The sequence below is a fragment of the Macaca fascicularis genome, chromosome 4, assembly GCF_037993035.2.
Source record: "Macaca fascicularis isolate 582-1 chromosome 4, T2T-MFA8v1.1".
Classification (NCBI taxonomy): domain Eukaryota; kingdom Metazoa; phylum Chordata; class Mammalia; order Primates; family Cercopithecidae; genus Macaca; species Macaca fascicularis.
The window spans coordinates 77,196,309-77,219,594 of NC_088378.1; the positions used below are offsets into that span (position 1 = coordinate 77,196,309).

The following is a 23,286-nucleotide window of genomic DNA, read 5'->3' on the forward strand; positions in this document are numbered from 1 at the left end:
GTGTAAAAGTGTTCTTATTTCTCCACATCCTCTTCAGCACCTGTTGTTTCCTGACTTTTTAATGACTGCCATTCTAACTGGTGTGAGATGGTATCTCATTGTGGTTTTGATTTGCATTTCTCTGATGGCCAGTGATGACGAGCATTTTTTCATGTATCTGTTGACTGTATGCATGTCTTCTTTTGAGAAATGTCTGTTCATATCCCTTGCCCACTTTTTGATGGGATTGTTTGTTTTTTCTTGTAAATTTGTTTCAGTTCTTCATAGGTTCTGGATATTAGCCCTTTGTCAGATGAGTAGATTGCAAAAATTTTCTCCCATTCTGTAGGTTGCCTGTTCACTCTGATGGTAGTTTCTTTTGCTGTGCAGAAGCTCTTTAGTTTAATGAGATCCCATTTGTCAATTTTGGCTTTTGTTGCCATTGCTTTTGGTGTTTTAGACATGAAGTCCTTGCCCATGCCTACGTCCTGAATGCTATTGCCTAGGTTTTCTTCTAGGGTTTTTATGGTTTTAGGTCTAACATTTAAGTCTCTAATCCATCTTGAATTAATTTTCGTATAAGGAGTAAGGAAAGGATCCAGTTTCAGCTTTCTACTTATGGCTAGCCAATTTTCCCAGCATCATTTATTAAATAGGGAATACGAGCCCCATTTCTTGTTTTTGTCAGGTTTGCCAAAGATCAGATGGCTGTAGATGTGTGGTATTATTTCTGGGGACTCTGTTCTGTTCCATTGGTCTATATCTCTGTTTTGGTGCCAGTACCATGCTGTTTTGGTTACTGTAGCCTTGTAGTACAGTTTGAAGTAAGGTAGCATGATGCCTCCAGCTTTGTTCTTTTGACTTAGGATTGTCTTGGCAACGCGGGCTCTTTTTTGGTTCCATATGAACTTTAAAGCAGTTTTTTCCAATTCTGTGAAGAAATTCATTGGTAGCTTGATGGGGATGGCATTGAATCCATAAATTACCTTGGGCAGTATGGCCATTTTCAAGATATTGATTCTTCCTATCCATAAGCATGGTATGTTCTTCCATTTGTTTGTGTCCTCTTTTATTTCAATGAGCAGTGGTTTGTAGTTCTCCTTGAAGAGGTCCTTTACATCCTTTGTAAGTTAGATTCCTAGGTATTTTATTCTCTTTGAAGCAATTGTGAATGGAAGTTCATTCATGATTTGGCTCTCTGTTTGTCTGTTAACTGGTGTATAAGAATGCTTGTGATTTTTGCACGTTAATTTCGTATCCCGAGACTTTGATGAAGTTGCTTATCAGTTTAAGGAGATTTTGGGCTGAGACAATGGGGTTTTCTAAATATACAGACATGTCATCTGCAAACAGGGACAATTTGCCTTCTTTTCCTAACTGAATATCCTTTATTTCTTTCTCTTGCCTGATTGCCCTAGCCAGAACTTCCAACACTATGTTGAATAGGAGTGGTGAGAGAAGGCATCCTTGTCTTGTGCCAGTTTTCAAAAGGAATGCTTCCAGTTTTTGCCCATTCAGTATGATATTGGCTGTGGGTTTGTCACAAATAGCTCTTATTATTTTGAGATACGTTCTATCAATACCAAATTTATTGAGAGTTTTTAGCATGAATGGCTGTTGAATTTTGTCAAAGGCCTTTTCTGCATCTATTGCGATAATCATGTGGTTTTTGTCTTTGGTTCTGTTTATATGCTGGATTATGTTTATTGATTTGCATATGTTGAACCAGCCTTGCATCCCAGGGATGAAGCCCACTTGATCATGGTGGATAAGCTTTCTGATATGCTGCTGGATTCGGTTTGCCAGTATTTTATTGAGGATTTTTGCGTCGATGTTCATCAAGGACATTGGTCTAAAATTCACTTTTTTTGTTGTGCCTCTGCCAGGCTTTGGTATCAGGATGATGTTGGCCTCATAAAATGAGTTAGGGAGGATTCCCTCTTTTTCTATTGATTGGAATAGTTTCAGAAGGAATGGTACCAGCTCCTCCTTGTACCTCTGGTAGAATTCAGCTGTGAATCCATCTGGTCCTGTACTTTTTTTGGTTGGTAGGCTATTAATTATTGCCTCAATTTCAGAGCCTGCTATTGGTCTATTCAGGGATTCAACTTCTTCCTGGTTTAGTCTTGGGAGAATGTAAGTGTCCAGGAAATTATCCATTTCTTCTAGGTTTTCTAGTTTATTTGCGTAGAGGTGTTTATAGTATTCTCTCATGGTAGTTTGTATTTCTGTGGGGTCGGTGGTGATATCCCCTTTATCATTTTTTATTGCGTCTATTTGATTCTTCTCTCTTTTCTTCTTTATTAGTCTTGCTAGTGGTCTATCAATTTTGTTGATCTTTTCAAAAATCCAGCTCCTGGATTCATTGATTTTTTGGAGACTTTTTTGTGTCTCTATCTCCTTCAGTTCTGCTCTGATCTTAGTTATTTCTTGCTTTCTGCTAGCTTTTGAATGTGTTTGCTCTTGCTTATCTAGTTCTTTTAATTGTGATGTTACAGTGTCAATTTTAGATCTTTCCAGCTTTCTCTTGTGGGCATTTAGTGCTATAAATTTCCCTCTACACACTGCTTTAAAGGTGTCCCAGAGATTCTGGTATGTTGTATCTTTGTTCTCATTGGTTTCAAAGAACATCTTTATTTCTGCCTTCATTTCGCTTTGTACCCAGTAGTCATTCAGGAGCAGGTTGTTCAGTTTCCATGTAGTTGAGCGGTTTTGATTGAGTTTCTTAGTCCTGAGTTCTAGTTTGATTGCACTGTGGTCTGAGAGACAGTTTGTTTTAATTTCTGTTCTTGTACATTTGCTGAGGAGTGCTTTACTTCCAATTATGTGGTCAATTTTGGAATAAGTGCGATGTGGTGCCGAGAAGAATGTATATTCTGTTGATTTGGGGTGGAGAGTTCTGTAGATGTCTATTAGGTCTGCTTGCTGCAGAGATGAGTTCAATTCCTGGATATCCTTGTTAACTTTCAGTCTCGTTGATCTGTCTAATGTTGACAGTGGGGTGTTGAAGTCTCCCATCATTATTGTATGGGAGTCTAAGTCTCTTTGTAAGTCTCTAAGGACTTGCTTTATGAATCTGGGTGCTCCTGTATTGGGTGCATATATATTTAGGATACTTAGCTCTTCCTGTTGAATTGATCCCTTTACCATTATGTAATGGCCTTGTTTGTCTCTTTTGATATTTGACGGTTTAAAATCTGTTTTTTCAGAGAGTAGGATTGCAACCCCTGCTTTTTTGTTGTTGTTGTTCTCCATTTGCTTGGTAGATCTTCCTCCATCCCTTTATTTTCAGCCTATGTATATCTCTGCATGTGAGATGGGTCTCCTGAATACAGCAGACTGATGGGATTTGACTCTTTATCCAGTTTGCCAGTCTGTGTCTTTTAATTGGACCATTTAGTCCTTTTACATTTAAGGTTAATATTGTTATGTGTGAACTTGATCCTGCCATTATGATATTAACTGGTTATTTTGCTCGTTAGTTGATGCAGTTTCTTCCTAGCATCAATGGTCTTTACATTTTGGCATGTTTTTGCAATGGCTAGTACCAGTTGTTCTTTTGCATGTTTAGTGCTTCCTTCAGGGTCTCTTGTAAGGCAGGCCTAGTGGCGACAAAATCTCTCAGCATTTGCTTATCTGTAAAGGATTTTATTTCTCCTTCACTTATGAAACTTAGTTTGGCTGGATATGAAATTCTGGGTTTAAAATTCTTTTCTTTAAGAATGTTGAATATTGGCCCCCACTCTCTTCTGGCTTGTAGAGTTTCTGCCGAGAGATCTGCTGTTAGTCTGATGGGCTTCCCTTTGTGGGTAACCTGACCTTTCTCTCTGGCTGTCCGTAACAGTTTTTCCTTCATTTCAACTTTGGTGAATCTGACAATTATGTGTCTTGGAGTTGCTTTTCTCGAGGAATATCTTTGTGGCGTTCTCTGTATTTCCTGAATTTGAATGTTGGCCTGTCTTACTAGGTTGGGGAAGTTTTCCTGGATGATATCCTGAAGAGTGTTTTCCAACTTGGTTCCATTTTCTCCCTCACTTTCAGGCACCCCAATCAGACGTAGATTTGGTCTTTTCACATAATCTCATACTTCTTGAAGGCTTTGTTCATTTATTTTTCCTCTTTTTTCTTTAGACTTCTCTTCTCGCTTCATTTCATTCATTTGATCCTCAATTGCTGATACTCTTTCTTCCAGTTGATTGAGTCGGTTACTGAAGCTTGTGCATTTTTCACATATTTCTCGTGTCATGGTTTTTATCTCTGTCAGTTCATTTATGGCCTTTTCTGCATTGATTATTCTAGTTATCCATTCTTCTATTCTTTTTTCAAGATTTTTAGTTTCTTTGCACTGGGTACGTAATTCCTCCTGTAGCTCTGAGAAGTCTGATGGACTGAAGCCTTCTTCTCTCAACTCGTCAAAGTCATTCTCTATCCAGCTTTGATCCGTTGCTGGCGATGAGCCGTGTTCCTTTGTAGGGGGAGATGCGCTCTTATTTTTTGAATTTCCAGCTTTTCTGCCCTGCTTTTTCCCCATCTTTGTGGTTTTATCTGCCTTTGGTCTTTGACGATGGTGACATACTGATGGGGTTTTGGTGTGGGTGTCCTTCCTGTTTGATAGTTTTCCTTGTAACAGTCAGGACCCTCAGCTGTAGGTCTGTTGGAGATGGCTTGAGGTCCACTCCAGACCCTGTTTGCCTGGGTATCAGCAGCAGAGGTTGCAGAAGATAGAATATTTCTGAACAGCGAGTGTACCTGTCTGATTCTTGCTTTGGAAGCTTCCTCTCAGGGGTATACTCCACCTGTGAGGTGTGGGGTGTCAGACTGCCCCTAGTGGGGGATGTCTCCCAGTTAGGCTACTCAGGGGTCAGGGACCCACTTGAGCAGTCTGTCCATTCTCAGATCTCAACCTCCGTGTTGGGAGATCCACTGCTCTCTTCTAAGCTGTCAGACAGGGTCATTTGGGTCTGCAGAGGTTTCTGCTGCTTTTTTTGGTTTGTTTAGCTGTGTCCTGTCTCCAGAGGTGGACTCTACAGAGACAGTCAGGCCTCCTTGAGCTGCTGTGGGCTCCACCCAGTTCAAGCTTCCCAGCGTCTTTGTTTACCTACTTAAGCCTCAGCAATTGCGGGCGCCCCTCCCCCAGCCTCACTGCTGCCTTGCCATTAGATCACAGACTGCTGCACTAGCAATGAGGGAGGCTCCATGGGACCCTCCCGGCCAGGTGTGGGATATAATCTCCTGGTGTGCCATTTGCTAAGACCCTTGGTAAAGTGCAGTATTGGGGTGGGAGTTACCTGATTTCCAGGTGTTGTGTGTCTCAGTTCCCCTGGCTTGGAAAAGGGATTCCCTTCCCCCTTGAGCTTCCCAGGTGAGGTGATGCCTCACCCTGCTTCAGCTCCCGCTGGTCGGGCTGCAGCAGCTGACCAACACCGATTGTCCGGCACTCCCTAGTGAGATGAACCCGGTACCTCAGTTGAAAATGCAGAAATCACCCATCTTCTGTGTTGCTGGCACTGGGAGCTGGAGATTGGAGCTGTTCCTATTCCTACATGCTTTTATTTTTAATAAGTCTCCTGAAGTGTTTTTCTTTATATAATACCTATTAAATAAACAGCTTTGATTTTATCATTTACTATTTTCTATATTTTACCTTATTAATTTAAAATTTTTAACTTTTATATGGTATGTCCTCTTTCTACTTTATTTTGCACTGTTTTGTAATTGTTTTTCTAATTTCATAAAATAATTTGTACATTTTGTTTGTTTGTTTTGTTTTGTTGAGATGGAGTCTTGCTCTGTTGCCCAGGCTGGAGTGCAATGGCACCATGTCAGCTCACTGCAACCTCTGCTTCCTGGGTTCAAGCGATTCTCACACCTCAGCCTCCCAGGTAGCTGGGATTACAGGCGTGTACCACCACACCCAGCTAATTTTTATATTTTTAGTAGAGATGGGGTTTTGTCATGTTGGCCAGGCTGCTCTCAAACTCCCCACCTCAGGTGATCCCCCCACCTCAGCTTCCTGAAGTGCTGGGATTACAGGCATGAGCCACTGTGCCCAGCCTTGTTTTTCTTTTTTATAAGACATTCATAATGCATTTTCCTCAGAGAAGTACTGTTCCTGTGTTCTTACAATTATGTCACAAAGTATTGTGTTTTTATTTTTTATTTTGTGCTTTCTAGATATGTAATTTTCCTACTTAAAAAAAAATCTGATCCAATAATTGTCTAATTCCCAAGTAACCTCAGAATACTTTAGCTTTTATTTTTCTTGTGCTTATTTATTTATTTGGTAAGAATTAGAGAATGTGGCCTAGAAATTCCCTTGTTTTAAATATCTTAATGTTTCCTCTGTGGCCAATTTTAGACAAATTTTTACAAATTCCTCATAATATACAAATTAAGTATCTTAACTTTTCAAGAGATATAAACTTCTATGTATAGCTAATTTTTGAACATTATTGGTTTTATTATTCACCTTTTTTTTTTTTTTTTTTTTTTGTAACAGGCTTAATTCACTTTATTTTTCTAGTATAAAAACCCTATGTTGTAGCCACAGCTGGAGCCTGGGTCCACTGCACGGAGACTCTGCTGTGGGTCTTGACAAAGTGGTCAGTGAATTCCTGATAGGGAGACTTGGTAAACACAGTCTCCTTCCAGAGATCAGGGGTCAGGTACCTGTAGGTCTTAGAGATGGCATCAAAGGTGGCCTTGGCAAAGTTACCCAGGGTGGCAGTGCAGCCCCAGGCTGAGGTGTAGTAGTCATCAATACCAGCCATCATGAGCAGCTTCTTGGGCACAGGCGCTGAGACGATGCCAGTGCCCCTGGGTGCAGGGATGAGGCGCACCAGCACAGAGCCACAGTGGCCTGTCACCTTGCAAGGGACGGTGTGGGGCTTGCCGATCTTGTTCCCCCAGTAGCCTCTGCGCACCAGGACAATGGAGAGTTTGGCCAGGATGATGGCCCCACGGATGGTGGTGGCCACCTCCTGGGAGCACTTAACACCCAAGCCTACGTGGCCATTGTAGTCCCCGATAGCAACAAATGCCTTGAACCTGGTAAGCTGGCCAGCACGGGTCTGCTTCTGCACTGGCATAATCTTCAAAACCTCATCTTTGAGAGAGGCCCCCAAGAAAAAGTCAATGATCTCAGATTCCTTAATGGGCAGAGAGAAGAGGTAGATCTCCTCCAGGGACTTGATCTTCATGTCCTTGACCAAGCCGCCCAGCTTGGTGACGGGCATCCACTCCTTATCCTCGGCCTTGCCTCAGCGAGCTCCGCGGCCTCAGCCCCGGCCCAGTCCACCCCGCGATCCTGGCCCCGCCGAAACCTCCGCGGAAGCCACCGCGGTTCCCCATCCCAGGGCCACCAGGGCCTCCGGGCCCCCCTGCTGCACTGGCGTCATATGCCATTTGGTGTTTTCTCGGAGAAGAAGCTATTCATCTTATTTTTATGGCTATTTTCTTCCTGTCTCTCTCTAAGCCTAAAGGTGGGTAATTGAAATATTCCACTACAAACAGATTCAACTATTTTGTGGCCTATTGAAAAGAAGTTTATCTTTTTCATATATTATCTTCTATATATCATATCTTCTTTATAATACACTCATTTTATTATTCATTGGTATTTTATTTCATTTTCAGACTTTTAATATCGTGTCTGATATTACCGCTGACACTTCTATAATCTTTATCTTTGTCTCCTGTTAATTTGTCTATTGCTTTATCTTTAAACTTTATGTATTACCTTAAGTGTGCTTAAACTCCGTTGTATTTTTTAATTCAATCTCATAGTCTTGTTCTTATAATGAGAAAATTCAGTTCGTTCACATGTAGCATTATCTTATAAATTTGACTTTGTTGCTTCTATGTTAATTAAATATTTCTTACATATTGAATTTTCCCTTTTTATCAACTGACTAGGTTGTTTCATTCTATTTTACCCTTGTAAATGTGAAAGCAAAACTATAGTTTACTATTTTATTAATGTTTATTCTCTGTTTTCTATTTGTATAATCAGGTGCATATTTCGATATCATCTTTAGAAAAAAAAGTCAGGTGTTTTCCCCACTCTAATGCACTTTTATGTATATGAAAATACTTTACTTTCTTTTTTTCCAACACCTTTCCCACTACAATAATATTAGCTCAGAGAAATACAATGGGTTGTTCAAAAATTTCATGAAAAATGGGTATTATGAAAAAACTATGCCCAAATATAAAAAAATTTGCATCGATATAAACTCATACTAACTTGTTCTAACATGTTCAAAGAGGATCTAGTTTGAGGCAACAAGCAGGATAAAACATTGGTTTGAAAAGAGCCCCTATCATAGCAACGTGAATCCTACAAAAATTGACAGGAACAAACATCACATTTATAGTGAAGAGTGAGTGGAAGAATGGTGAAATCACTGATGCCAATGAAAAGCTTCCGGGGACAATATTCCAAAGACATCAGCAGTTTAAAAATGGTAACTCATTTTAAGAAGGGATATGGTAATGTTAAATACAAAGCCCACAGTGGCAGACCATCCATATCAACCTGTGAGGAAAAAATTAATCTTGACTGTGACCTAATTGAAAAGAACTGACAACAGCACGAACAATAGCCACCACCATAGACTTCCTAATTGATTTAGCTTACATAATTCCTCATGAAAAGTTAAAGATGAGCAAAGTTTCCACTCAATGAGTGCCAAAACTGTGTCACCTAGAAAAGTTACAAAAAACAGGAGAGATATCTATGGGAATTTTAAACAACTGAGATAGAGATTATGAAGAATTTATTCAAAGAATTGTAACAGGAGATGAAACATGGCTTTACCAGTGCAATCCTGAAGACAATGCATAATCAAAGCAATGGCTACCAAGAGGTGGAAGTAGTCCAGTCAAAAAAGGGGACATGTCAAGAGCAAAGATGATAACAGCATTTTAGGAAGCTCAAGGTACTTTGCTTGTTGACTTTGTGGAGGGACAAAGAATGATAACATCTGGTTCTTATGAGAGTGCTTTGAAAAAGTTAGCTAAAGCTGTAGCAGAAAAAATACCCAGAGAGTCCTTCTGCACCATCACAATGTTCTTGCTCATTCCTCTCTGATCAAACATGGCAATTGTGCAGAAGTTTTTTTTTTTTTTTTTTTTTTGAGACAGAGTCTCACTCTGTCACCCAGGCTGGAGTGCAGTGGCCGGATCTCAGCTCACTACAAGCTCTGCCTCCGAGGTTTACGCCATTCTCCTGCCTCAGCCTCCCAAATAGCTGGGACTACAGGCGCCCGCCACCTCGCCCGGCTAGTTTTTTGTATTTTTAGTAGAGACGGGGTTTCACCGTGTTAGCCAGGCTGGTCTCGATCTCCTGACCTCGTGATCCGCCCGTCTCGGCCTCCCAAAGTGCTGGGATTACAGGCTTGAGCCACCGTGCCCGGCCTGTGCAGAAGTTTTAACAGGAAATTAAAATTTGAATAAAAAATATAAGTTCCTAACATGGTATAATTTTCCCCCTTTTAATATATATCCTAGCATCTTTAATAGTCAGTTTAAAATGTGTGTAAAATATGTGAATGTCAGTGAAATAATAAAACACACAAAATATTATACTAAAAATGAGACCCCCTGATAAATAACTCAGTGAAATATTAATGTAATCTTTATAAGAGAGTTCCAGTGAGGCAGCCGCTATGGCTGCACACCAGTCTACGTTTCCCTCTCCATACCGCATCTTCCCCCAGCCCACAACAAATCTCCACATCACTTTGCTGACAAGTGTTTGCATGGGCAAGCTTTGCTTTACTTGCCCTGCCAGTATGCAGAAGTTCAGTATGCCTCAACTCTACTGACTGCCATTGCAGAGTGAGCCTTGGTGGGCACAGAGCCAGCAAGCCCATCCCCTGCTAGTGCCCAGCCCTTGCACTAACACACTGTGCAGAATACACGGGATCCTCCCACACCCTGAGCAATCACTACCACTTGGAGAGCACAGAGAAGGCATTCAGATATGTGCCAGCCAGCACACTGCCCCATGCCAACACAACCTTCAGTGCAATACAGCACATGGTCTTCAGCAGAGAATTCTGACTCGTCCCAAGCTGTCTGGCCTCTGCCACTGTGGTGAACACCCACAGGAAAGCAGGCATCCCTGCATCCGCTAGCATTCTGCTTCATCTGCCACACTTCAGTCCCCCCAGCACAGTGGACTCCAAACCTTGAGGAGTCAAAGAACGAAGGCCCAATGCAAGTGCCCCAGAGTTAGAGCACACAGTTGAGAGTTGGGAGCTGAGTGTTGGTCCCCTAAAATCTCACAGAAACTAAGCCAGTTAGCTGAATCCATCTTATACCACAATCAAACCCTCAAGGTCATCAGATAGGATAAAAGGAACTAAAAACTCATCCAAAGGTCAGCAGCCTCAATGATTGAAGGTAGATAAGCCCACAAAGATGAGAAATAAACAGCACAAAAATGTTGAAAACTTAAAAAGCCAGAGTACCATCTTTTTTCCAAATGAAAGCATCACTTCTCCAGCAAGGGTTTGGAACTGGGCTTAGGCTGAGATGGCTGAAATGACAGAAATAGAATTCAGAATATAGTTGGGAACAAGGTTCATTCAGCTATAGGAGCATGTTGAACCCCAATGCAAGGATGCTAAAAATCATTATAAAACATTATAGGAGCTGACCAACAAAGTAGCCAGTAGAGAGAAGAAAATGACCAAATATATACAGCTGAAAAACACACTACAAAATTTCATAATGCAATCCATAAGCATTCATATCACAATAGATGAAGAGGTTAAAAGAATCTTAGAGGCAGCTAGAGAGAAAGGTCAAGTCACCTACAAAAGGAATCTCATCAGACTAACAGTGGACATTTCAACTGAAATCCTACAAACCAGAAGAGATTGGGGCCAATATTCAATATTCTTAAAGAAAAAAAATCCAACTCAGAATTTCATATCTGGTCAAACTAAGCTTCAAAAGTGAAGGAAAAGTAAGATCCTTTTCAACAAGCAAGTGCTGAGGAAATTTGTCACCACCACATCTGCCTTACAAAAGCTCCTGAAGGAAGTTCTAAATATGAAAAAGAAAGACCATTGTCAGTCATTATAAAAACACACTAAGGAACACAAATCAGTGACACTATAAAGCCACCATGTGAACAATTATGCAAAATAACTAGGTAACATCATAATGACCTAATGAAAAGACACAAAGTGGCAAACTGGATGAAGAACCAAGACCCATTGGTATGCTGCCTTCAAGAGAACCATCTCACATGAAACAATACACATAAGTTTAAAACAAAGGGATGTAGAAAAACATACCAACCAAAAGAAAAATAAAAAAGCAAGGGTTACAATAATAGTTTTTGAAAAAATAGACTTTAAACCAACAAAGATCAAAAAAGACAAAGAAGGGCATTAAACAAGGATAAAGGGTTCAATTCAACAAGAAGATCTAACTGTCCTAAATATATATGTACCCAACACAGAAACACCAAAAATCACAAAGTAAGTTCTTAAAGACCTTCAAAGAGAAGTAGACTTGCAAATATTAATAGTGGGAGATTTTAGCATGCCACTGACAATATTAGATCACTGAGACAGAAAATTAACAAAGATATTCAGGACCTGAACTTAGCTCTGGATCAAGTGGACCTGACAGATAGCTACAGAACTCCCCAACCAAAAACAACTGAATATACTTTCTTCTCATCACCACATAACACATACGCAAAAACCAATCATATTATTGGAAGGAAAACATTCCTCAGCAAATGCAAAAGAATTAAAATAATAAGAGTCTCTTGGACCCACAGCACAATCAAATTAGAAATCATGACTAAGAAACTCACTCAAAACTATACAATTACATGGAAATTGAGTAACCTGCTCCTGAATGACTTTTGGGCAAATAATGACATTTAAACAGAAATAATGAAGTTTTTTGAAACTAAAGACAACAAAGATACAAGATACCAGAATCTCTGAGACACAGCTAAGGCAGTGTTAAGAGGGAAATTTATAGCACTAAATGCTCACATCACAAAGTTAAAAAGATCTCAAATCAACAACTTAATATCACAACTAAAAGTACTAGAGAATTAAGAGCAAACAAATCCCAAAGTTTTCAAAAGACAAGAAATAACCAAAACCAGAGCTGAACCAATGGAGATTGAAACATGAAAAGCCATTCAAAAGGTTACCAAACTCAGAAGCTATTTAAAAAAAAAAAAAGAAATCAATGAAATAGACCACTAGGTAGACTAATAAATAAAAAAAAGAGAAGATTCAAACAAATGCAATCAGAAATGACAAGGGGGTTGTATCAGTGGTAATATCCACTGATCCTACAGAAACACAAACAACCATCAGAGAATACTATGAACACCTCTATGCATATAAACTAGAAAATCTAGAAGAAATTGGTAAATTCCTGGAGAAATACACCTACCACCACCCAAGACTGAACCAGGAAAGAATTGAATCTCTGAACAGAACAATAATGAGCTCTGAAATTGAGGCAGTAATACATAGCCTACTAACCAATAAAAGCCCAGGACCCGATGAATTTACAGCTGAATTCTACAAGATGTACCAAGAAGAGCTGGTACCATACCCACAGAAAGTATTTCAAACATTTGAAGTAGAGGGACTCCTCCCTAACTCATTATGTGAGGCCAGCATCATCCTGATACCAAAACCTGGCAGAGGCACAACAAAAAAATAAAACTTCATGCAAATATCCTTGATGAACATTGATGCAAAAATTCTCAGCAAACTACCTGCAAACCAGATCCAGCAGCCCATCAAAGTTTATCTATCATGATCATCCCTGGGATGATCCCAAGTTTCATCCCTGGGATACAAGTTTGGTTCCACATATACAAATCAATAAATGTGACTCATCACATAAAGCAAACTAAAGAAAAAATCCCACATGATTATCTCCATAGATGAAGAAAAGACTTTCCATAAAATACAACATTCATTCATACCTAGTCTCAATAAGTGAGGTATTAAAGAAACATACCTCAAAATAATAAGAGCCATCTATGACAAACCCACAGCCCACATCATACTAAAAGGGCAAAAGCTGGAAGCATTTCCCTTGAAAACCAGCACAAGACAACGATGCCCTCTCTGACCACTCCTATTCAACACAGTATTGGAAGTCCTGGCCAGTGCAATCAGGCAATATAAAGAAATAAAGGCATCCAAACAAGAAAAGAGGAAGTCAAACTAGCCCTGTTTGCAGACAACAGGATTCTATATCTAGAAAACCTGACAGTCTCAACAAAAATGTTTCTTAAGCTGACAAAAAATTTCATCAAAGTCTCAGGATGCAAAATCAATGTGCAAAATTCACTAGCTTTCCTATACACCAACAACAGTCAAGCTGAGAGACGAATCAGTAATATACTCCCATTCCTAATTGCCAAAGAAAAAATAAAACGCCTAGCAATACGGCTAACTAGGGAGGTGAAAGATCTCTACAAGGGTAACTACACAGTGCTGCTCAAATAAATCAGAGATGACACAAACAAATGAAAAAACATTTTATGCTCATGGATAGGAAGATTCAATATCAAGAATATGGCCATATTGCCCAAAGCAATTTATAGTTTCAATGCTATTCCTATTAAACTAACATTCAGATTCGTCGCAGAGCTAGAAAAAACTATTTTAAAATTCATATAGAGTGAAAAAAAAAGCCTGAATATCTAGGGCAATGCCAAGCAAAAAGAACAAAGTTAGAGACATCATGCTACCTGGCTTCAAACTATACTACAGGGCTACAGTAACTAAAACGGCATAGTACTGGTACAAAAACAGACACCATGAACAATGGAACAGAATAGAGAACCCAGAAATAAGACCACACACTACAACCATCTGACCTTTGACAAACATGACAAAAACAAGCAATAGGGAAAAGGATCCCTATTCAATAAATGGTGCTGGGATAACTGGCTAGCCATATGTAGAAGATTGAAACTGGACCTCTTCCTTACATCATACACAAAAATCAACTCAAGATGAATTGAAAACTTAAATGTAAAACCTAGAAGACAACCTAAGCAATACCATCCTGGACATCAGAATGGGCAAAGATTTCATGACAAAGACACCAAAACAATAGCAAAAAAAAAAAAAAAAAAAAGCAAAAATTGACAAGTTGGATCTAATTAAACTTAAGAGCTTTCACAGAGCAAAAAAGAAACTATTAAACAGACAATCTACAGAATGGGAAAAAAATTTGCAAACTATGTATCTGACAACGGTCTAATATTCAGCATCTATAACGAACTTAAACAAATTTACAAGAAGTAAAAAAAAAAAACAAAAAAAAAACCTCAATGAAAAGTGGGCAAAGGACATGAACAGATGCTTTTCAAAAGAAGACATACATGATGCCAAAAAGCATATGTGAAAAAGCTCAACACTACAGATCATTAGAGAAATGCACCTCAAAATCATAATGAGATACCATCTCACACCAGTCAGAATGTCTGTTAGTAAAAAGTTAAAACAAAAAAACAAAAAAAAAATGCCAGTGTGGTTGCAGAGAAAAAGGAACATTATACACTGTTGGTGAGAGTTCAAATTATTTCAACCATTGTAGAAAACAGTATAGCAATTCCTCAAAGAGCTAAAAGCAGAACTACTATTTGATCCAGCAACCCCATTACTGGGTACATACCCAGATAAATAGAAATTATTCTACCATAAAGATACATGCACACAAATGTTCACTGAAGCACTCCTCACAATAGCAGAATCAACCTAATACCTATCAAAGGCAGATTGTATAATCAAAATGTGGTATGTATATACCATGGAATACTAAGCAGCCATTAAAAAAGAATGAGATCATGTCTTTCATGGGAACATGGATGGAGCTGGAGGCTATTATCCTTAGCAAACTAATGCAGGATCAAAAAAATCAAACACTGCATGTTTTCACTTATAAGTAGGAACTAAATGATAAGAAGGGTGGAAGGATGGAAGGGTGGAAAGGGTGGAAAGAGGGAGAGGAGCAGAAAAGATGACTACTGGGTGCTGGGCTCGATACCCGAATGATGAAATAATATGCACAACAAACTCCCATGACACATTTACCTATGTAACAAACCTTCACATATACCCCCAAACCTAAAATAAAAGTTAAAAAGGAAAGGTAAAAAAGAATAGCAGAAAATCAGACTGCTTGGTTTTGAGTAGAGTAGATTATATTTATATTCATAAAAGTGAGTCTCCAACCTGTGGTCAAAATACAAAGCAGTTTAGGCAAAACAATCAAGTGTTGCTTAGAAATTTTCTGTGAGTCTTCAAGAAGATCAAAGATAAAACATGAACATGATAATTTGCTGCAGATAAGAAATATTTATCAAGTATTTTCTCCCCTACTTACCAAACACAGATAATTGATTTCAGTACAGATGTGGTTCTTGACATTGCCCAAACTTCAAACTCTTAATTATGTAGGAAAATTGAGCCTAAAAAATAAAACAAAAAACATGTGCAAACTAAATGTCAAATGTAGAGGAAAAGCCTGTTTTATTAAAAAAAAAAAAAAAGGTGTATCTTATCTTATAAAAAAAGAAGCTTACAAATTGATCCATATAACATTTCCTTATAAATATAAAAAGAGTAAAATCATTGCCTGTAGTTTTTCCTTTAGTTGTTCAAGTCTTAATCTGACAGATGTGGATTAAATGTGTCTATTCTGTTTACCAAAACAGACTTTTAAAATTGCTAGGATATACCAATAGATATTCATTCATATTATTACCATTCCATCACAGTATATGGTGATTTTTTTTAACTGTCATTTGCATCTTGAAACTCTCTTCAATTTTTTTTTCACTTGTACTGATACTACTTTAGTAATGGAATATGCGTTAGTGGTTTTAAACTCAATACTTAGTAAATTAATTCCCAGTTGTCTTCATAAATACTCTAGAGTATTAGGAAGTTGCAGGCCACATAAGCTGTAAAATATTATTAGGATTATCTAGTGAAATATCTACTCTTTATGATATTTTACAGAATTATTTAATGTCACTTAATGCTTCCTGATGGCATCTTTATAGAGAATTGCTACTACAAAAGGAATTTTAAAATATAGAAAAAAGCAGGAATATTTCAATTTTCTGTGGTAGGCACCAAATAGATGACTTACAGCTATTTTTCAAGAAATATCTGAAAGTGTGCTCAACTTTCATCCCTTACTACATACTCTCAAAATATTGCACAAAAACTTCTCCATTATTCAAAAAGAGAAGTGTGTGTGTGTGGGTGTGTGTATGTGTGTGTGTAAGTGAGCTAGATTATGAAAACTGAGAGAGAGAGAGAGAGAGAGAGAGAGAGAGAGAGAGAGAAAGTGGAGCCATAGAAATCAGAAGAAAACGAAAAGAGAAAAATAAAAGAGATGTTAAACGAAAAAATAAAACACCGTGTCCACTGAATTTTTGTAGAAATGTTAAAGTCAAAGCACATTGAACCAAAAAAGACATTTCATTGTCTCTAATTCATCTGTATGGTGCATTTTATTTGTAATTCCTGGCAGAAGTCAGAATTTATCATCAAATCACCCAAACAATGGCCCAAAATTACTTTTTATCCTGTCTTGAATTTCAAAATTCTACAAGTAACTTTTAACTTGAGTCCTTTTAGGGCCCCCAAAATAACATACATTACTTATATTATTGAAAAAGAAAAGATTTGGTGTGAATCAAAAAGAAAACATGTAAAAAAGAGGGCAAAGAATGTAAAATGTACAGCTTGCCACTACTGTTGGGCCTGTTCATCCTTCCACTGGGTCAGTGACCTCGAGCCTCATGACTGTCAAGTAAAACGGTCTGAGTGACACCTGTTTTCCCAGAACCCCTGACCCTTGCTCAGCCAGTACTCCTGATATACCCTCAAGAAGTGCACAGTAATGAAGTCAAGGAAATGGGCAGTTGCCAGGGGAGTTTTGCCATGCTTTTGACTAGCCATTTATATGTAATCTCTCACCTCATTTGTAAGGAAGAGAAAAGCATTTTTTAAATTTGAAGAGCAGTATTGACTCATTTAAAAAGCTTTAGATTGGGTTTCTGAAAAAGCATTCAGAATTTCGTACCTCAATTTTGATACATATCCCAGAAGGAACCAGTGAAGCAGTTTTTTCTCATTGGCTTTATAAATCTGCATAAAAACTTTAAAGGTCAATAATATAGAAAGTTACTGAACTCTATCTAAAGGAAGTTAAAGAATATTCCTTCCTAAGTTAAAACATATATGAAATAATGAGATGCTGTTACTGGATCATTTGATTTGCTCCAATCTTTTTATTTACTTTTCTCAGAATCATCTTTGCAACACCCAACCAGGCTGTGAATATGGCATATGGATTTAGTTCTTATGATGGCTAAACTACAAGATAACATGCTATTTTTGTTATTTTGGTCATATAGATATGAATTTAGGGCCTGCACGCGGCTTACGTAAGGTGCATGACATAATTTAAATCTCTAATTAGTATTTAAAAAGTGCCTTTTCAAAAAAAGTGGCTTCTCTCCCAGGAAAGCAGTAGTTTGAAAATAAATCACAATATTTTTATGTCAAGCAACTGCCCCAAAACTATGAATAAAGAAGAGAATTGGAAATGGAAAAACTAGAAAAATGCCACAAAGAAATCTAAGTCATTTAAGAAAATCTAAGTCATCTAAGAAAATGTCTTCTCTAGATCCATAATATTGCCACAGGATAAAGAGCCCCTCCCCACATATTAAGGGCTAAAATAGAATCAAAACAGGCTGGAGTACAAAGGCCAGCATTGGATAGTTCTCTGGCCATGGACCCAGATCATCAGGCAGTACTCCCATCTTTAATAGCCAGCTTGAATTGCAAGACCTCAAATGTGTTCAGGAAAGCCCAACACCTGCCTCTCTGGGCAATGAGAAAGTCTGACTTAGGGAAAGACACACAAAAAGAAACCAGTACAAAAAGAAATAGCAGGCTCACGATTGATGCTTCATTGGGAAAATGAGCCAAGGAAGATTTCTATAGAGCGGAGCACCAAGTAAAGAGTGTGAACTCTTCCACTACCATCAATCACCAGAGAGCAGTTCTGTGTTTTCATGGTATCTGCTGCTCAATAAGAGTCAGAGTGGCAGCAAATTTACAAAAAGACCAAACTGGATAAAAGAAGGCAGTGATGGCAAAATATCACAGCAGACATCATAATCAAGAAAAAAAAAAGTTTTCAATTTAGAAATTACATGAAAAGAGATGCAGAGGGATAGGATGCACTATGAAACCAAGATGCTCTTAGAAATAACCACCATGAGGTTATTTTTATAAAGAAAAAAGAAAAGGGCCAGGGTTTTGCTTTTAATTGCACATACTAGTACACTAGTAAAAGAAACAGTTTAAAATGAACTATAATTCTTTTTAAATATTTTAAAATGTGCCTTAGACAACTTTTGAAAACCCATGTACAGTATCATTTTTGTCTTTTTTCCCAAGATAAAAGCTTTTGTCAAATGAATCAAGCGACTTTAACATTTTTATGTGTTTGCCACAGACATTCTAGTTCTGGGAATTTATCTTAAAGTTTCTCAAAAAATACAGATTGTGGCACAAAGATGTTCTTCACAATATTTATAACTCATTCATTCATTCAACAAAATTTTTGGAGAATATTCAACGGTCCAGGCAATGTATCTGCTGTTTGGGAAAACAAACAAACAAACAAAACGAAATGCCATTGAAAGAGTAATAGTTAATGATGATACAGGCATATGATGAGCTATTAAAATGATGTTTATGGAATGTTTAAAGACTTGGAAAAATGCTAATGATCTAATATTGAGTGAAAATGTACCTATAAAATAGCACTTACTATAATATCTGAAATGTTAAAAATGCATTAAAATGAAGAAATACTCCAAAATAACAACAGTAGTTGACTTTAGGTATTAGAATGATGAATGCTCTCTTCCCCTGCATTGCTTTCGACAAAGAACATGTATTAATTTAATTATAATTAATAGATATTCAGATTTTGGTAAGCTAGAAATATCCGAACCTGACCCAACTGGCCATCTGATCAGAATTTTACTCTCTAGGTGTAAGAACTTGACTGAGTCTGAAAGAATGCAAGATATTCAGAGGCTTTTACAGATATGCCTCCCTGGAAGAAACAATAGTTGATTCTGTGGATTGCTTCTACCCTTCTTTCATATTCTTAAAATGCTTTGTATTGCTAAGCATGGCAAGCAGATATGATTAAGACTTTATGTTAATATTCAAAAGTAGATTTGATATGTTTCTTATTATATAAATTGTACTGATGTATAATCTACATACAATTAAATGCACCAATTTTAAGTGTACAGTTTGATGAATTCTGACAAATATATACATGAATGGAACCACAATTCCAATAAAATTGCAGAATATTTCCATGGTCCCTAAAAGTGCCCTAGCTTTGTGCTGCTTTGCAGGTAATCGTTAGTCCTATTCCTGGCATCAAACAACTACTGATCTGCTTTCTGTCAATATAGATTAGATTTACCTTCTAGAATTTCACATTCATGGAATCACATAAAATATACTCTTTTTTATACCTGATGTATTTCACTCAGCTCAAAGTTTTTGAGATCTACCCATGTTGCTGCATGTGTCAGTCTGGGATGCCATTATAGACACTTTAGAATGGCTGAAAACTAAAAGATGTATGAAATCAAGTGTTGATGGGGAAACATAGGAACTCGAGTGCATTGCCAGTGGGAATATGAGATGGCGTAGCCACTTCAGCAAACAATTTGGAATTTTTAATAAAGTTATACATACACTTGCCACATAACCCAGCAATTCCATACCTAGATATTTATTTAAGAGGAATGAAAACATATGTCCACAAAGACATGTATATGAATAACAATGGCAGCTGAACTAGAAGCATAACATTTATAACAGACATAATTGAAACAACTTAATGTCTATCAATAATTGAATGAATAAATAATTACATATATATACAGTGGAATATAACTCAATAAAATGTTGACATCTTAAGCATATTTTTTAAAACTATGCTTACAAAATTTAGTTTAATCAAAATGTGTTATCCTGAGAAAAAGACTCCAACAATGGGAAAATCATATAGATTTACTTATATACATACTATTACTTAGTAAAGTATTACAAACAAAAACATTATTTATTTTTAAATAAGCTCCAATCAGGGTTTAAATTAATAAAGTCAGTGTTCTCAATTCAAAAGTACATTTGTTTATTATTTATTTTTAAAATGAATAAAATGTTTTATAACATTTGTCATATTATTTGGGGAAGATATTAAACTTGTTAAAACATCAGGAAACAGAAATAAATAGTTATTACATGAAATTTATATGTTTTAAAATAAGTCCCAAACTCCTGCTGTGTAGTCTTCTACCAAGCTCTGGTGAAAACCTTATTTTTCTTCAAATGAAAAACTCCAAAAGTCAGAAATGAAATTGTTTCATTTTTCTTTCATTTGAAAATCAAGTACTGAACACAGAATTAGACATGGTCCCTGCTCAGTGGGTTTCACAATCTACAATGCTAGCCTGATTTTCTTTCTGCCAAAACTCTATATAAGAGCACACACTTGATAGGAACTTGTTTACTATTGCTAAGATATACTTTTGTGCCCAGATATAGTACTGAAAGAAAGTTCACAGTCCTTTGAAAAACAAGGGCCTTGGGCATGCTGGCAGGCCAGGCACAATAACATACACTTGTATCAAATAAAGGAGAGTTCTGTGTCAAGAACAGAATTCTAATAATGACTTGTCTTTTTCTAGTTTACTACTTAAGAAAGCTTGACAGAAACAAAGAGCCAACTTTACTTCTATATGTGCAAGTTTATGGTCTAGCACAGTACTTAGAATATAGTAAAATATTTGTTAGATTGGTAGAGCAAATTATAAATATGTATTTGAAATAAAACATTCTGTCAATAATAAACTTAACGTTCAGTTGTAGTCTGAACTTATAAAATGATTAAAATTTAAGATAAACCCCAAAATAAAATAAAATTTCACATGATTTTCACATCTCCGCTAAATTTTTGGCCATTATGAAGTTTTCTCTCCCTATTTTCCTGAAATTGTTTTCAACCAGTGAAGTGATTCTTGGCTCATACATATGAGGCAATGTAATATACAGTAAAAATATACTTGTTCACATTAAGGGGAAACATAAGCAATTTCACATATTAAAGACCTACCTATATATTAAAGACCTGCCTATCATAAATACTGAACTAAACAGGTTAATTCATCCACTCAACAAATATTGTTTAGGTGGCTACTATGTGTCAGACATTGTTTTTGTGCTGGTGGACATAGCAGTGAACAATTCAGAAATGCCTTTCAGACTATGGATCTTTCATTCTAGTGGAAGGTGTATCAAATTGGGGAAGCAGAAAAAGAAGAGAACTAATAAACAAATTTTTATGTAACATTATGTCCAGTTACAAACCTAGTTTCATTCATTCTCAGCACAAGCTTGCAAGCTGGCTATTTTTTAAATTAGGAAAGTGCAAACAAGAGATGTCATCTAACTTGTCCTAAAGTCATGCTATAGTATAGTAGTAATATAACCCAGGTCCTTCAGACTGGGAATTCCTTGCTGTTTCCACTTATTTACATTAGGGAAAATAATTCAAAAATGATTCCTAAGTTCACAAATTCAAATAAAGAAGGAAGAAAATGGAAGGAGGGAGGGAAAAGTCTTTAGAAGTAAATGCTTATTTCTGTGTAGAAGCCATGAGCATGTGCATTGTGTACCTCCCTTTATGGATATGGATAAAACAACTAACTGAGGGCCCCAGCTGTTGTGCTATGAAATCTACTGTGGCATTTGCACTGATCCCTCCAGCTGCTCTCAGCCACTGATGAAGCACAGCAGGGATATTAAGTGATTCCCATTCCTGGGAGACGTGGGACTCCTCTAATAGCCGACTTTAGCTAGAGGAATTCCTGAGCAACATCATTGTCAAGGGCATTTCCCTCCCTGTCTTTTTGTTTGTTTGTTTTTTGACACAGAATCTCGCTCTGTCACCCAGGTGGGAGTGCCGTGGCATGAACACAGTTCACTACAGTCTCCACCTCCTGGGGTCAGGTGATCTTCCCACCTTAGTTCTCTCAGTAGCTGGTATTGCAGACATGTGCCATTATGTCCAGCTAGTTTTTTTCGTATTTTTTTGTAAAGACAGGATTTCGCTATGTTGCCCAGGCTGGTCTCGAACCCCTGAGCTCAAAATACTTGCCTGCATTTAACTCCCAAAGTTCTGGGGTTACAAATATGAGCCACCAGGCCTGGCCCTCCCTTTGTCTTTCACTCACACTGTGGTCTAAAGGTGCCCCTAGCCTTACCAGGTCCCCTCTCCATTTTGTCTCACAGAGCTGTATAATATAATACTTGCATCTTTAATCCCATCTTGGGTTACCTTCTTTTTTTTTATTTTTAATTATACTTCAAGTTATAGGGTACATGTGCACAACGTGCAGGTTTGTTACATATGTATACATGTGCCATGTTGGTGTACTGCACCCATTAACTCACCATTTACATTAGGTATATCTCCTAATGCTATCCCTTCCCACTCCCCCCTCCCCACAAGAGAACCCAGTGTGTGATGTTCCCCTTCCTGTGTCCAAGTGATCTCATTGTTCAATTCCCACCTATGAGTGAGAACATGTGGTATTTGGTTTTCTGTTCTTGCAATAGTTTGCTGAGAATGATGGTTTCCAGCTGCATCCATGTCCCCACAAAGGACACGAACTCATCCTTTTTTATGGCTGCATAGTATTCCATGGTGTACATGTGCCACATTTTCTTAATCCAGTCTGTCACTAATGGACATTTCGGTTGATTCCAAGTCTTTGCTATTGTGAATAGTGCCACAATAAACATACGTGTGCATGTGTCTTTACAGCAGCATGACTTATAATCCTTTGGGTATATCCCCAGCAATGGGATGGCTGGGTCATATGGTATTTCTAGTTCTAGATCCTTGAGGAATCGCCACACTGTTTTCCACAATGGTTGAACTAGTTTACAGTCCCACCAACAGTGTAAAAGTGTTCCTATTTCTCCACATCCTCTCCAGCACCTGTTGTTTCCTGATTTTTTAATGATTGCCATTCTAACTGGTGTGAGATGGTATCTCATTGTGGTTTTGGCAAGTGGCAATGAGTGACTCTAGCAAATGAACAGTAAGACAAGGATTTGGGACTGGTTAATCCACTACCAGGCAGGTGAAGAAGATACCATCCTG

At 37.7% G+C, this 23,286-nt stretch overlaps 1 long non-coding RNA gene and 1 pseudogene across 9 annotated transcripts in view; both read right to left on the reverse strand.

Annotated features, from left to right (window-relative positions):
- Window positions 1-23,286, reverse strand: part of LOC102119720 (uncharacterized) — a 1,100,133-nt gene that overhangs the window by 296,688 nt on the left and 780,159 nt on the right. For all 9 annotated transcript variants that reach the window (XR_006697344.3, XR_006697342.3, XR_010586309.2 and 6 more), the window contains one exon: window positions 15,379-15,463. This is a non-coding gene — a long non-coding RNA (uncharacterized lncRNA). The remainder of the gene's footprint in view (window positions 1-15,378; window positions 15,464-23,286) is intronic.
- On the reverse strand, window positions 6,132-7,398 carry LOC123572813 (small ribosomal subunit protein uS5 pseudogene; annotated as a pseudogene).